Source organism: Protopterus annectens, chromosome 9.part0 (assembly GCF_019279795.1).
Source record: "Protopterus annectens isolate FY-2018-M chromosome 9.part0, PAN1.0, whole genome shotgun sequence".
NCBI lineage: Eukaryota > Metazoa > Chordata > Ceratodontiformes > Protopteridae > Protopterus > Protopterus annectens.
Genome location: NC_056743.1, coordinates 181,750,145 through 181,763,513, shown reverse-complemented (window position 1 = coordinate 181,763,513; position 13,369 = coordinate 181,750,145). Strand labels below are relative to the sequence as shown.

The window sequence follows — 13,369 nt, the reverse complement described above, 5'->3', positions numbered from 1 at the left end:
TTGAAATCAGTTTGCAAAATATCAGAACAAAGTCAGAAATCAGACCCAGTCAATGACTTTATCATAGCTTTCAACAGATTAGCCAATACTAGTGTTTACCCTAGGGTTTTTTTTCCGCAAAATTAGTGTATCACTGTAAAAATATTGAAACTCTTCACTGCTCACATTTTGTAATTCTGAATTTAAAATCTGTATCATTAGACTGAAGTTAAAACTGCATACCCATAACTGCCACTTATAACTTGAAATGAAGACTAATGTTCAGGAAAATGTCCCTGGAAAAATTAAAACTGAAGAAAATACAAGCTCTAGAAATAATGTAAATTCACAACGTAACCCTAATGTTTCCACACATTTACTAAAAAAGATGTCATCCTGAAGATACACTGTCAGGAGATGAATAAGTAATGACTTAAGTTAAGGAACATACAAATCCTGCACGCTTCTACTGGTAGACTTGTGGCAAAAGATACTGCAATTCTTCCACAACCCAAGGTGCAGTCAGCACAGAGGACAAAAAGCTTATTCCCTTGCATTAACTGTTTTGTTAGCAGCACTTCAGCTGACTTTTTTTAAGGAACTGGAAGACCAGCTTTAACAGTTTGCTAAGTAGACACCAGGTGTCTCTACAGTGTTTCAAAATCATCCGAGTCAGCTAGTTCTCATTATGCATCTGAACATCCTGCCACAGTCATCTCTGGTTACACTATCTAACGGTTATGCAGTTAAGTTTGGCACTGCTCTTGAAAATTTCATCCAAAAGGTTGGGAGGTGAGACCAAGATCTTCCCTTCATTTTTTTTTTAATAACTTCTGACTGTGCTTGAGCATGGGCCTGAGACTATGGAAACAACCCTGCAATTAATTTCTGCACTTAATTACAACTGCTACCTGGCTCCACTTTTCTTGTCTCATTTCCCCACCTACTCTGATCATCTTCATGACCATTTTATGAGCTAAATGGGCACATTGGTGGGAGGCAGAATGTCTTTTGTGGCACCCGCTGACTTGATCTCAGCACTTTTAAGTAATGCTTCTATAAAAAGCATTTTTTTAAATAAATTCTGGGATTGTCCTGCAAAAAGAAAACTGGAGTTTGTACATGTACAGCATTTTATAGACTACTGAGCAAGACAATTGTTCAGACTTCTGGATTGTCCAAAAAGAAAGAAAAATAGGTGGCAAGCTCTACAGTGAAAACATTTACTGTCATTCCATGAGGTAAGGTAGAGTCGAACAATCTGAAGACAATTTTCTAAGGCAGTGAATACCTGAGTATTTCAAACCTGACACCAAGATGAAGATTTTCTTTCCATTGTTTTTATTTTCTTTTAATTATTTGTTAACAGGGTAAACCACAGGGAGCAAGCGACTCTTCAGGGACAACTCAGGAACAGTACTATCTAGTTAACTTAGTTGCTGAGAATTACACAGCAGGCAAATGAAGACAGAGACAAAGTACAGTTGCATAAAATCTTACCACAAAAGTAGATGTCCCTCTCTCCACTGCTGCAGTATTCTTTATTTAAGGGATCTCCTGCCAAGGATACTCCAATGTCCAGCCAGTATAACAAAGCCTTTAGTTCTTAAAGGCAACGTACATCACATGTATGCTCCCCATACACAGCATAAAGATGACATACAGACACAAACCATCATAACTGAAAAACCCAGGAAGAACAGAATACTTTCCAGGATAAAGGAGAATGTGTACATCCAGAAAGAAAAAAGACAGAAGGAAAGGAATACCTCTCAACCACGAGGGCAACAAAAACAAAGGGTAACAGCTAGGAAAGAGGGGGAAGTGAGGGAGGAACCAAATAATGCAGACACCATGCCTGTATGAAAAATTAAAAAAGGAGGAATACCCATGACAGGCTGAAGTTCAGACACTCTCCTGGCAAAAGAGATAAAACAACAGTCTTCAAAGTACAATGTTGCAAGGAAGCTGAAAAAGCAGGTTTAAAAAGAAGGTCAATTTGTCAAGTACATAACTCATGTACCAAGAAGGCGAAATAGGCTTCCTGGGATGCCTGATATGAAGGACACCTATAAGAAATTGTCTGATTTCAAACCTAGAGGTCAGAAGAGGACTCAAGGACAGACCAGCAGAAATTGCAGACGGGTGAGCTTTAACTGAAGAATATGCCAACCCATCATGCACCAGATCACACAAATAAGAAAGAACCAGAGGAACCTCCACAAGTAGGGGATCCTGTCGGTGAGAGAGGCACCAGACAAAAAATCTTTTTCATTTGGTCATACATGATTTTCTGGTGGCTGTTTTCCTGGCTTCCTGCAGAACGTGGAGCATGTCCCCTGAAAAGAGATGCCTAAAAGTGATCAAAACCCTATCACCCACAATGTCGTTTGAAGAGTGGGCAGGTAAGGATGGATAAGAGATCCCCCTGTCTTGTGGGAGAAGATCCACCCAGTAAGGTAACTTGTGGTGATTGCACCTTGCCAAGTGAGAAAGAAGTGAGATCCAATACTGTCTGGGCTAAAAGGGAGTCACCAGCAAGATTTTGGGAGAGCCTTGCCTGATGATGTGCAGAACTCAAGGAAACACAGGAGGGGGGGGCATAAAGAAACATTCCCAACAAGGGAAAGACAGGGCATCCACTTTCCAAGTGAGAGGACTTGAGACTGGGACAGACTTGAGGATGTTGTCTGCTCAGAGGGGAGGGGAGGGCAAAAAGATCTACTTGAGGAATACCTCACTGATGGAAAATGTCCAGGAACATATCTCTGTGAAGCATTCATTTTTTGAGTTTGTGTTCTAGAAAGTACAGTTTTGTACCTACCATAAATGTAGATGTCCGATAGATATGCAACTGCAGTCATAACATATGGGTTGTCCTGCCTCAGGCAGCCCTCGGTCGGCCAGATTCCAAAGTCTGGGTCCGACGTCGGCTGATGTCGCATTTCTCTCCGACGTCAGAGCGGCTGGAGTACATAAGCATCAGCCGACGCCATTTTCTTCAGTGTTTCTTGCCCCAGATGCCAGGTGCCCTCCAAGGAAGGCTGAAATCAAATTGGAAGACAAAAACAGGATTCTAGACAAATAAATGAGCAATAAACAGATACACCATAACAGATATCCCCAGCTAAGAAAAACAGGGATAGGAGTGGACCCTAGGCATAGAGGGGTATGGAGGGAGGGAAAATCTGACTGCAGTTGCATATCTATCGGACATCTACATTTATGGTAGGTACAAAACTGTACTATGTCCTTCAAGAATGCAACTGCAGTCATAACATATGGGTAGAATACCATAGCTTAGCTGGGGGAGGAGGAATGCTCTAGGAAAAAGATGGTGTGGCAATCAAACCCTGCAGGACTGCCGAAGCAAAGCCTGCTCTGGATCTGGAGTATAGAGGGAGATTATAGTGTTTGGAGAATGTATGCACGGAGCTCCATGTAGCAGATTCTAGAATGTCCTTTGTAGGCACCCCTCTTAAGAATGCTGTAGAGGTGGCTGTATCTCTGGTGGAATGTGGTCTGACATTGGCTGGAACAGTCTTTCCATGAAAGGAATAACAGAATCTGATGTAATGTCCAATCCATTTTGAAATAGTCTGTTTTGAAATTGCTTTTCCTTGGACTGCAGGGGCGTAAGCTACAAAAAGTTGGTCAGACTTTCTACTGGTCTTGGTTCTGTCCAGGTAGTATCAAAGTTGTCTGTGAATATCCAAGGTATGTAACAGTCTTTCCCCCTTATTCTCGGGATTGGGGAAGAAAGTAGGCAGATGAATAGCTCGATTTAAAGAAACTCTAGATACCACCTTTGGCATGAAAGTAGGGTTGGTCCTTAATGAAACCCTGTCTTTGTGGAAAATTATGAACGGTGGTATTGCCATTAGGGCGTGTAGTTCCGAAACCCTTCTTGCTGAGGTAATTGCCAACAGGAAAGCTGTCTTCCATGATAGAAATTGCAAGTCAACTGTAGCTGCTGGCTCAAATGGAGGTAGAGTCAGTTTTTCTAGGACAAAATTGAGGTCCCAGGCTGGCACTGGGGCCTTTCTTGGTGGCTTAATGTTCTTGATTTCCCTGAGGAATTGCCTTAGCAAAGGATGTGAAAAGACAGGTGGATCAGTGTTATATCTAACTGAAATAGCTGATGCATGTATCTTTATGGAAGAATATGAGAGACCATTCTTTAGCATATCTGCCAAATATTCCAGGATGCGTGGGATGTTCAATAATGATGCATCATGTCCCTTGCTGGTATTCCAAATGCTGAATCTCTTCCATTTTGCTAAGTAAACCTTTCTGGTGGATGGTCTGCGAGCCTCTGTTAGTATCCGCTGAACTTCCTTGGAGAGAGATAGGTTGAGGTTATTCATGGTATCTCCCAGGCTGTTATCTGCAGTGTCTGAAGGTTTGGATGCACTGTTTTGAAGTTGTGTTGAGTCAAAAGTAGAGGCCATTGGGGAAGGGCCCACTTCTTGGTGTGACATATGCTCCGTAGTAGTGGATACCAGTGTTGTCTTGGCCAGTCTGGAGCTATTAGGATCCCCTTGGGTCTCTCTGCTTTGATCTTTAGTAATACTGAGGTCATCAATGGCAGAGGTGGGAATGCATAGATTTTTAAGAGGTTCCAGTTGAATGAGAGAGCATCTATTTTCCAAGCTTGTGGATGGTATGTCCTTGAGCAGAATTTTTGTAGATGATGGTTGAGGTGAGAGGCAAATAGGTCTACTTCTGGCCTGCCCCATGTCGAAGTGAGCTGTGTGAAGATCTTCGGATGTAACCTCCACTAGTGTGGATCTGTGAAATTCCTGCTTAGGCTGTCCGCCAGCACATTGTCTTTGCCTGGAACAAACTGGGATTGTAACTGAATGTTTAGGCTCAGTGATTTTTCCCAAAGATGGATTGTCAGTCTGCAAAGGGGGTAAGAATGGGTGCCCCCTTGCTTGTTTATATACCACATCACAGTGGTGTTGTCTGTCCGTATCAGTAAATGGCCTTGCTGAAGTTGGTGTTGAAAGGCCTCGATGGCATGCATTACTGCCAGCATTTCCTTTTGGTTTATGTGCAGATGTGTTTCCTTTGGAGACCATTGTCCTTGTATACACCTGCCTTCCATGTGCGCCCCCCATCCAAGGTCTGAGGCGTCTGTGGTCATGGTCTGTGTTATCTGTGGTTTTTTGAATGACATACCTGTGTTTGCCTGGCTTACCGAGGCCCACCATAGGAATTCCTTTTGTAGGCATGGAATGAGCGGTATGGTTGTCTCTAAGTTGTTGCTGTGTTGAGACCATAGGCTTTTTAGGTACCACTGAAGCTTTCTCATGTGTAGTCTTGCTAATGGAACCTGGAGAATGCAGGATGCCATGTAACCCAGGGCCTGTAGGAATCTCCTTGCAGTCATCTGGGTAAGTTTTGCCAAACCTTTGAAATAATGAGTTAACTTCTCTTGCTTGTCTTCTGTTAGGTAAGCCATTTGAGAGGCTGTGTCTAATTTGGCTCCTAAGAAGATTATTTGCTGGGATGGCTGAAGTCTTGACTTTTGGAAGTTGACTGTGTATCCCAGAGCTTGAAGTAATCATATGACATAGTCCAAGTTTTTTGTCAACATCAATTTGTCGTCCGCTTGTATGAGGCAGCCGTCCAGGTGCGGTAAATTTGGATCCCTGGAGCCTGCAATGAGCAATTACTGAAGCCAGGCATTTTGTGAATACTCTGGGCGCAGTAGATAAGCCAAATGGCAATGCTGAGAATTGATAATGCTCTGGCCCTGCAAGAAATCTGAGGTATCTTCTGCAGCTGTGTCTGATAGGGACATGCAGGTATGCCTCCTTGAGGTCCAGAGTAATCAGCCAAGACCCCTTGCCCAGCATGGGAAGGAGTTGCTGTAGAGTCAGCATTTTGAACTTTGGTACTATGAGAAAGGTGTTTAATGCGGACAAATCCAGTATTGGTCTCCATTGAGATTCTTTTCTTGGAACAAGGAACAGTCTTGAGTAAAACCCCTGGCCTTGTTCTTGTAGTGGAACTCTTTCTATTGCTTTCATCCGAGTCAGCAGAGAGATTTGCTTGATAGCCTCTGCCCTCTGGTTTTGTGGTAGATTTGGCATGCCTTGTTTTCTTGGTAAGGTATGAAAATGGAACCTGTAACCTCGGTCTATAATGTCCAAAATCCATTTGTCCTTTGTCAGTCTGTGCCAATTGTCTGCAAACAGAGATAATTTCCTGCCCAAGGGAGCTTCTATTTGTTCCCTGGTAGGCGGAAGTAGAGGAAGGTCATTGAGATTGTGGCTGTGGGGCAGGTGAAACCCCTGTGTCACTTCTTTGGTTTGCTGGCTGCCACTGTCGTCCCCTGTAAGGACCTCTGTATTGTCCTCTTCCTCGGCCACGTCTGTTTTTACCTCTTTGAAATTTTTCAGGATTAGGAAAGGACCAGTTTTTTGAAGGCCAATTCCTACTGAATCTGGGGGGTTGAACCTGGAGGAAATCTTTCACCGTTTGAACTGATTTTGCTTTTTCCTCGATGGACTTAACACATCCTTAGCATTAGCACCAAAAAGCTTGTTCTTTTCCAAAGGCGCATCCAGAAGTTTTGCCTTTACATGATCTGGTAGAGGTTGATCTTTTAACCATGCATGTCTACGAATGACTGCCCCTGTCATAGCTGCCCTACATGAAGCTTCCAGTGCATCATATCCACACTGCAGGAAGTGATTGCTTACTTGCTGAGAGTTATGTACAGCTTCCTGCAAAGACTTCCTGTCTAAAGGATCAGGAGAGGCCAATGTTTTCTGTAAATCTTCTAACAGGAAATCCTGATATTGTAACATATGAAAAAGTCAATTCAAAGCTCTCATAGATAAAGTAGTGGAGGTGTAAACCTTTTTACCCCATCTCTCTAATGACCTAGCTTCCCTGTTGGAGGGCAAAGGATTTTTAGAGGTAGAAGCTGAAACACCTTTAGATCCCTGAGAAATAGTTTCCAAATCAGCAGTATGGGCCCTGAATAAATTGGAGTGTGTTTTTGCGACCCTGTAATACCTGTCTGGCTTGGCTGGGGCAGGAGGAAGTGAGTCAGGGGTAACACTAGAGTCAGAATATAAATCATCCAAAACATCAAGCACAGGAGGGATAGCTAAGGGCCTGTGCTGGGGCTTTTTAAGGAAAGTTTGAAGGCGCTTTCTGGAATCAGAATATTCCTGGCCTTGCCACTTGAAATGTTCCCTCATGGTATGCAGAACTTCCCCAAAAGAAATATCCTCAGGAGGGGAGGCCGAGGGGATGGAATCCTCTGCATCCGAGTCCTCATAGGTCTGGAAGAGCTCTTCCTGGCCATCAGAGTGGACAGAGTCCTCAGGATCTTCATCTGAAGGAATAGGGTCAGAGGGTTCAACCCGGGGCCTTTTATCAGAAGGAGGCTGGGATCCTCTCTCAGGATTGGCCTGTGAACCTCTAATCATAGAAATTAAGTCAGCAGCCATAGTCATAATTTGTGTCTCTGGAGTAGGCTGAGGCAAGGCTTTTGCAGAAAGATGCTTGGTCTTGCTGGCTGCCTTAGCCCTAGTGTAGGCCTTAACAGACATGGCCATAGGAGGACTGGCAGCTCCACGTGCAGGAGTGACCTTATCTACAGCAATGGTCTCGGGCATTTCCTCGGTTTCGGTATCCGGAGGAAAATCAATAACTGGCATTGGAGTGATATCCGGAATCGGAGTCGTGTCACGGTGTCTTCGGTTCGGGCGGTGGAATAACCATCTCAGGAGGAACCGAAGCACTCGTGGTAGGTTTTGGCGTGGAGTCGGTGGTAGACGCGGGCCGAGGATGTCGGTCCCGGTCTTTTCGTTTCTTGGGAGTTTGTGATGTCGGAAGCTCCGACGGCATTGTATAGGCAAATTTTTCGCCGAAAAAATCTTCAGCGAACTCCGCCCGGCGCCTGAGAGTGCGCTTGTTGAAGCGAGCACAGGCTACACAGGCCGAGACGTCGTGGTCTGGGCCAAGGCAAGGTAGACAGTAAGAGTGGAAATCCTTATGAGGTATTTGTTTACCACAAGAAAGACAATTTTTAACTTTTTCAGTAATTTCTGACATCGGCTGTGGCAAGAAAAGGTCCCCAATGGGGTACTTAGCTTTTTTGATGACTTTGGAATCAAAGAATACAGGAGCTGACCGACCGGCACTTGCGAACTGCTTCTGCTTCGGGCACCGCGCGGCAAGAAAGACTGGAGAAAATGGCGTCGGCTGATGCTTATGTACTCCAGCCGCTCTGATGTCGGAGAGAAATGCGACATCAGCCGATGTCGGACCCAGACTTTGGAATCCGGCCGACCGAGGGCTGCCTGAGGCAGGACAACCCATATGTTATGACTGCAGTTGCATTCTTGAAAGACATCTGCTCAGAGAATCTGCCATGAGACTGTGCTCTGAAGGAATTGCAAACCACCTGAATAGTCACTTGATACTGGATAACTATATCAAAGAAGTGAAGAACTAGTCTGTAAAGGAGAAAGGACCTCATGCCCCTTTGCTTGTTGACACACTGTGGTATTGTCTTGTCAAGACTTTGAGAGGATCAGGATGAAAGATGGAATGAAAAGCTTTCAGAGCTCTCATCTATTTTATGTTGATATGGTCGGACCTTTAGGGGGTCACAAGAAGCTCCCCAGCCTAGGTCTGAGGCATCCATGAACAGCTCCTGAGAGGGATGTGGAACCTGAAAGGGAAGCCTTGGGTTGAGAAAGAGTTTATGAATCCACCACTAAAGCTTGAGCTTGAGACACAAAATAAAATAACATGGAACTCCACGGGGTAGCAATGTTGGAGCCACACTGATCTGGGGTACCAATGGGACTTCCTCATATGGAACCTGGCAAGGGGGAGCATGGGAATAGTGAGAGACATAAATCCTTAAGTCCTGAGAAATTCCCTAGCTGTGACAGAGGAAGAAGAGACTGGAAAAAGGTTGTCGGACAGAACTTTGGAGGCAAGGAGAGAAGCTAGCAAGGAAACAGTCTGAAGCCTGCAACCAAGGAAAATATGATCTTTGGAAGGTGTCAGGACTGATTTCTGGAGGTTTATGTTGAACTCCAGATTGTGTAAAAGACAAGTGGTAAACTGGAGAGCCTCCAACAGACTGCTAGGAGAAGAGGCTTGAATGAGTACGTTATCTAGGTAGGAAAAAAAACTGTACTGCAAAAAGCAATGACAGGAGCAAGGCATTTGTTGAATACTCTTGGGGCAGTAGAAAGGCAAAGCAGAGAACTGAAAATGAAACTAAGAAACAGAAATGTAAAAATCTCCTGAAGAGAGAGTGAATGGACATATGATGGTATGAACCCTTGAAATCTGGAGAAACCATAAAGGCCTGGAAAAGAAGGGTTTGAAGAGACATCGGAAAAGAAGGAACATCAAGAAAGGTGTTGAGCAGGGAAAAAAGAAATAGTGATCTCCATGTACCCTCAGTCTGAGTAACTAAAAACATTCTGGAGTCAAACTCCTTCCCACCTGAGTGAGTGGAATGAGCTGAATGGTGTCTTGATCCAAAAGGGATCGCATAACCTTTGGAAATTGACAAAACTGTTCTCGAGAGGGTTGAGGAATGCTTGTAAAGGGGGGGAAGGGCTTTCCAAACCATGAAATACCCCTGACAGACAACAGGCAGGACCCAGTAACTTGAGGTGATCCGATGCCAGTTTAGAAGGAATAAAGAAAGGTGGAGAGACAAGGGGACCTGGCTAAGGTGAAGGGATGGCCAAATGTCAAATACAGGCTTGTCCTGAAAAGGTTTCTGGGAAGCAGGAGACTAAGTAAACAGCAGAAAGAACACACCTAGAGCCTTTCTTACCTCTAGAAGGAGAATAAATATTAAAGAATAGCCTTTTGAGTTATTTGAGCTAAGCTAAAACACCAAGAAGTAGTAGTAGTAGTAATATTAGTAAGAAATATTTGTAAACTAAATGCCAAACAGTAGTAAAAAAATCTTGTTGCGATCAAAATTTCTTCACTTTTTCGTGTGCAAAAGCATCCAAAAGCTTGGCCTTAACATCATTAGGCAAATCTGAAGACACAGCCAAGAATAACACCTTATCACTGAACCAAATGCAGCAGCCCTGGAAGAGGCATCAGCTGCAGTTTACTGAGTGATGGGCGACCTGAGAAGTGGACCCCAGTAGAGAAAGAGAAGAAACCTTCCCATCAGAATCAGGAAGGTCAGACACTATCTTAGATACCTGAGAAAGGAGTGTCAAAACATACGTGGTCATACAAATCTGGTAATTAATGGTCCTGAAGGACAAACTGACAGCAGTATAAACTTTCTTGCCCAGCCTTTCCATGGCTCAACTATGCTTATCAGAAGGAAAGAGCTTGGTAGATGGCAACAACTTAGACGGTTTGTCTGAAGAAACAAAGACCACTGAAGGGTCAGCAGAAGGGCACTTGTACAAAAACCTGCAGTCCTCTGGCACCTGACAGAACCTATCAGGTTTTTTTGCTGCAGAGGGCTGAGAGTCAGGAGCTACAGAGGAAGCAGAATAGGTGTCCAAAAGGGCAGCCAAAACAGGAAAGACTGCTGATGGTTTGGGAGACTCCATTTGTAGGAGCTCATAGCACCTTTTTTGAATATCAGAGACCTGGGAATGGTCCACTTAAAATATTCCATCATACGGGCAATAGTATCCCCTAATGACAACTCTTCCAAGGGGGAGTCTGGGCTCAAGGAATCCTCTTCCTCTGAACCATAGTCCAGAGGGAAAGCAATTAGGGAAAAATAAGCCAGGGATTCTTCTCCAGAATCTAAACTTTCATTCAAGGAATGCAATTTCCTAGGCCTTTTAAAAGGAATGGAAGACTGGTGGGCAGGGACAGACACCCTTTGAGGAGGCTTCAAGGCCATTAAAACATTAAACAGACCTGAGTAAATATCTTGCCATTCACGCTAGGAATCTTTAACAATAGGGGAAATATGTTTAGCTTTCTGCTTCTTTTTTTCTGTGGGACATCTGATCTACAAACCCTTGGAGGTTTGAACCCTGGACAAGATTCAATGATGGTAGTAGGCATTTCCTCCCTTACTAAAAATCTAAGGAATTCCCCCTTGGTCCTGCAGACATTAGCAGCAGAGGTTCCTCTTCAACGTCAGGTGCAGGCATTGAAAAACCTCAGAAGATGTTCAAGAATTCAGATTCATGCTGGCATCCGATGAAGTCACTTCAGAGGAATCCAAAACAAGCACTCGATGGTCTTCATGGTGTTAACTAGCTTCTAGAGAGACATCTGGGGGAGGTTGGACAGCAACTGAATTGGGCCTAATTTTTTGGCCTTCTTCTTGGCAGATGGCTGGCCTTCTGGAGGATTCTACTATAGCACCCGGAGCCAGCCACTTAATTCACTGGTTTTCAAGATATATAGACAAGGAGGAAAGACAACTATGTACAGTCTTAGGAAAAATGCCTGGCAAATACAGCACTGCATACAGTAGTGAGAAGCACACAAGAAAAAAAAAAAAAGACACTGGTCATGACAATCTTTATAAGGAATCTGCCTCACATAGTTACATTTTCATTTCCTAGATGAGATGAACACAAATACCACACAAAACAGAAAAAGGAGAAAAACCCCCAAAGGTGCACTTATCTGAAAGCGGCTTAGTAACCAGCACAGCAAGAGGGTGTTCAGACCAATGTCTGGACTGGAGGCAAAGAAATTCTGAGGGTTTGTATCCATACGTCACATTAATGCTCTACATCTTGGACAGGAGCATGCATGTGACGTACAGTGCCTATAAGAAGGATTTGGTATACTGGCCTGACAGGCTAGGATTTTGTATACTGGCCTGACGGGCTATCCTTGACAGGAGATCACTTACGTAAAGAATACTGTAGCAGTGATATGAAAGGACATTCAGAATTATGACAACATGTTTAAGCTTGTTAGCAGTTTACAGACAATCTGCTGCACTATACTGCCAGAGTAGACATCATCTGAGCAGGAGAAACCAATTGGGGCCCAGGGGTTAAAACATGCTCTTATAATGCAGACTGTGATGTGACAAAGTGCAGAGGTGATAAGTAATTTTGCCTCAGAAAAAGGAAATTTTGGAGAAAAAAAGCTAAAAAAAGAAGACAGCTATGCTGACTGTAGACCCACTGAGGACTGCCTCCAACACCAGATTCTCTCGTTTTTTTTTTTTTCAGGCATAATGTACAAGAAGGTACCAGACACTATACCTATTGGCTCCATGTAGGACATTTGACAAGCTGTCTGAGACTGTTTTGAAATTTGAAGTTATGGTAAGCAGCTCCATAACAATCCATCCATCTTTAAGGCAATCTCAGCCAGCACATCCTTATTAAGCATGGGATCAATGCTCAAGATGCTATCAAAAGAAGCATGTAGAATGTAACTCAGCTCATTTTGTAAGGTAATACTGCTGAAGCCAAACGCTTACAGCAATCAGCAGACCTTTGAAGACTGGACCCGAAAGCTGTACTGCAAGTCCACTGGATTGGCCACCTTAAAAACAACCAGCCAAAGAGGAAATGCCTCTGGTGTAAAGGAGTCTCATCAAACAGAAAAGTTTATCTTTCTAATAGCCAAGAGAAATTCCACTAAGCAAGCAAGCCTTGCTGATACCATCCCTGACCACGGAAGAACTTCATCAGGCAACAACATTTGAAAGGGCATATAAGACAGATAAAAAGCAGTACAAGCTGCAACTTTAAGGCCCTCCAACCAAAGAAACCTGAAAATGTTTTATAACCTAAGGGTATGAAATGCAAAAACCATGAAGACATGGCATCATTAGGTGGGGGCCTGAAAATCCATGACAAATGAAGAACCCCAAAAATCCTTGGCTTACATAACATCATACAATGTTCATGGCATACAAGAGATTATCCAACACACCAGTGTTAAGCATGCTCCTCACACAAGGACCCTGCAAGACAAGATGCAGGAAGTTAGGGTTGCCACCTTTTTAAATGCCCAAAGTGGGACATTTTTGGTACAAACATCAGATTTTGCAGGCCAAAACATACCCACGGCCAGTACAAAAGAAAGAACTTCCCTTTTTTGCTTAAATAAAAGGTTATTCTTGTAGCATTTTAGTTGCTTATTCTGTTTCTTATAACATTTAGGTGTTTCAGATACAGAATAACTGTTTTATGCAACTATTATATAAAATATAGGAAATAATTTTGTCCTAAAATCTCAGGACATTTCCCATGTTTACACTTTTTTAGCAGGACACAACTGCCCAGAGAGGGACTGTCCCTCGCAAAGTGGGACAGGTGGTAACCCTAGTTAATAGCCTAGCTCCACCTACATTCCAAGAACACCCTGGAACTAGTTCTACCACTGATTCAATGAAAAGAAAGAGAAAGAAGCACCTGTAAAAGAGGGA

General features: G+C 43.5%; 1 protein-coding gene across 2 annotated transcripts in view; it reads right to left on the bottom strand.

Annotated features, from left to right (window-relative positions):
- Positions 1-13,369, bottom strand: part of LOC122811120 (golgin subfamily B member 1-like) — a 2,318,314-nt gene that overhangs the window by 146,617 nt on the left and 2,158,328 nt on the right. The gene's annotated exons all lie outside the window — the stretch shown is intronic.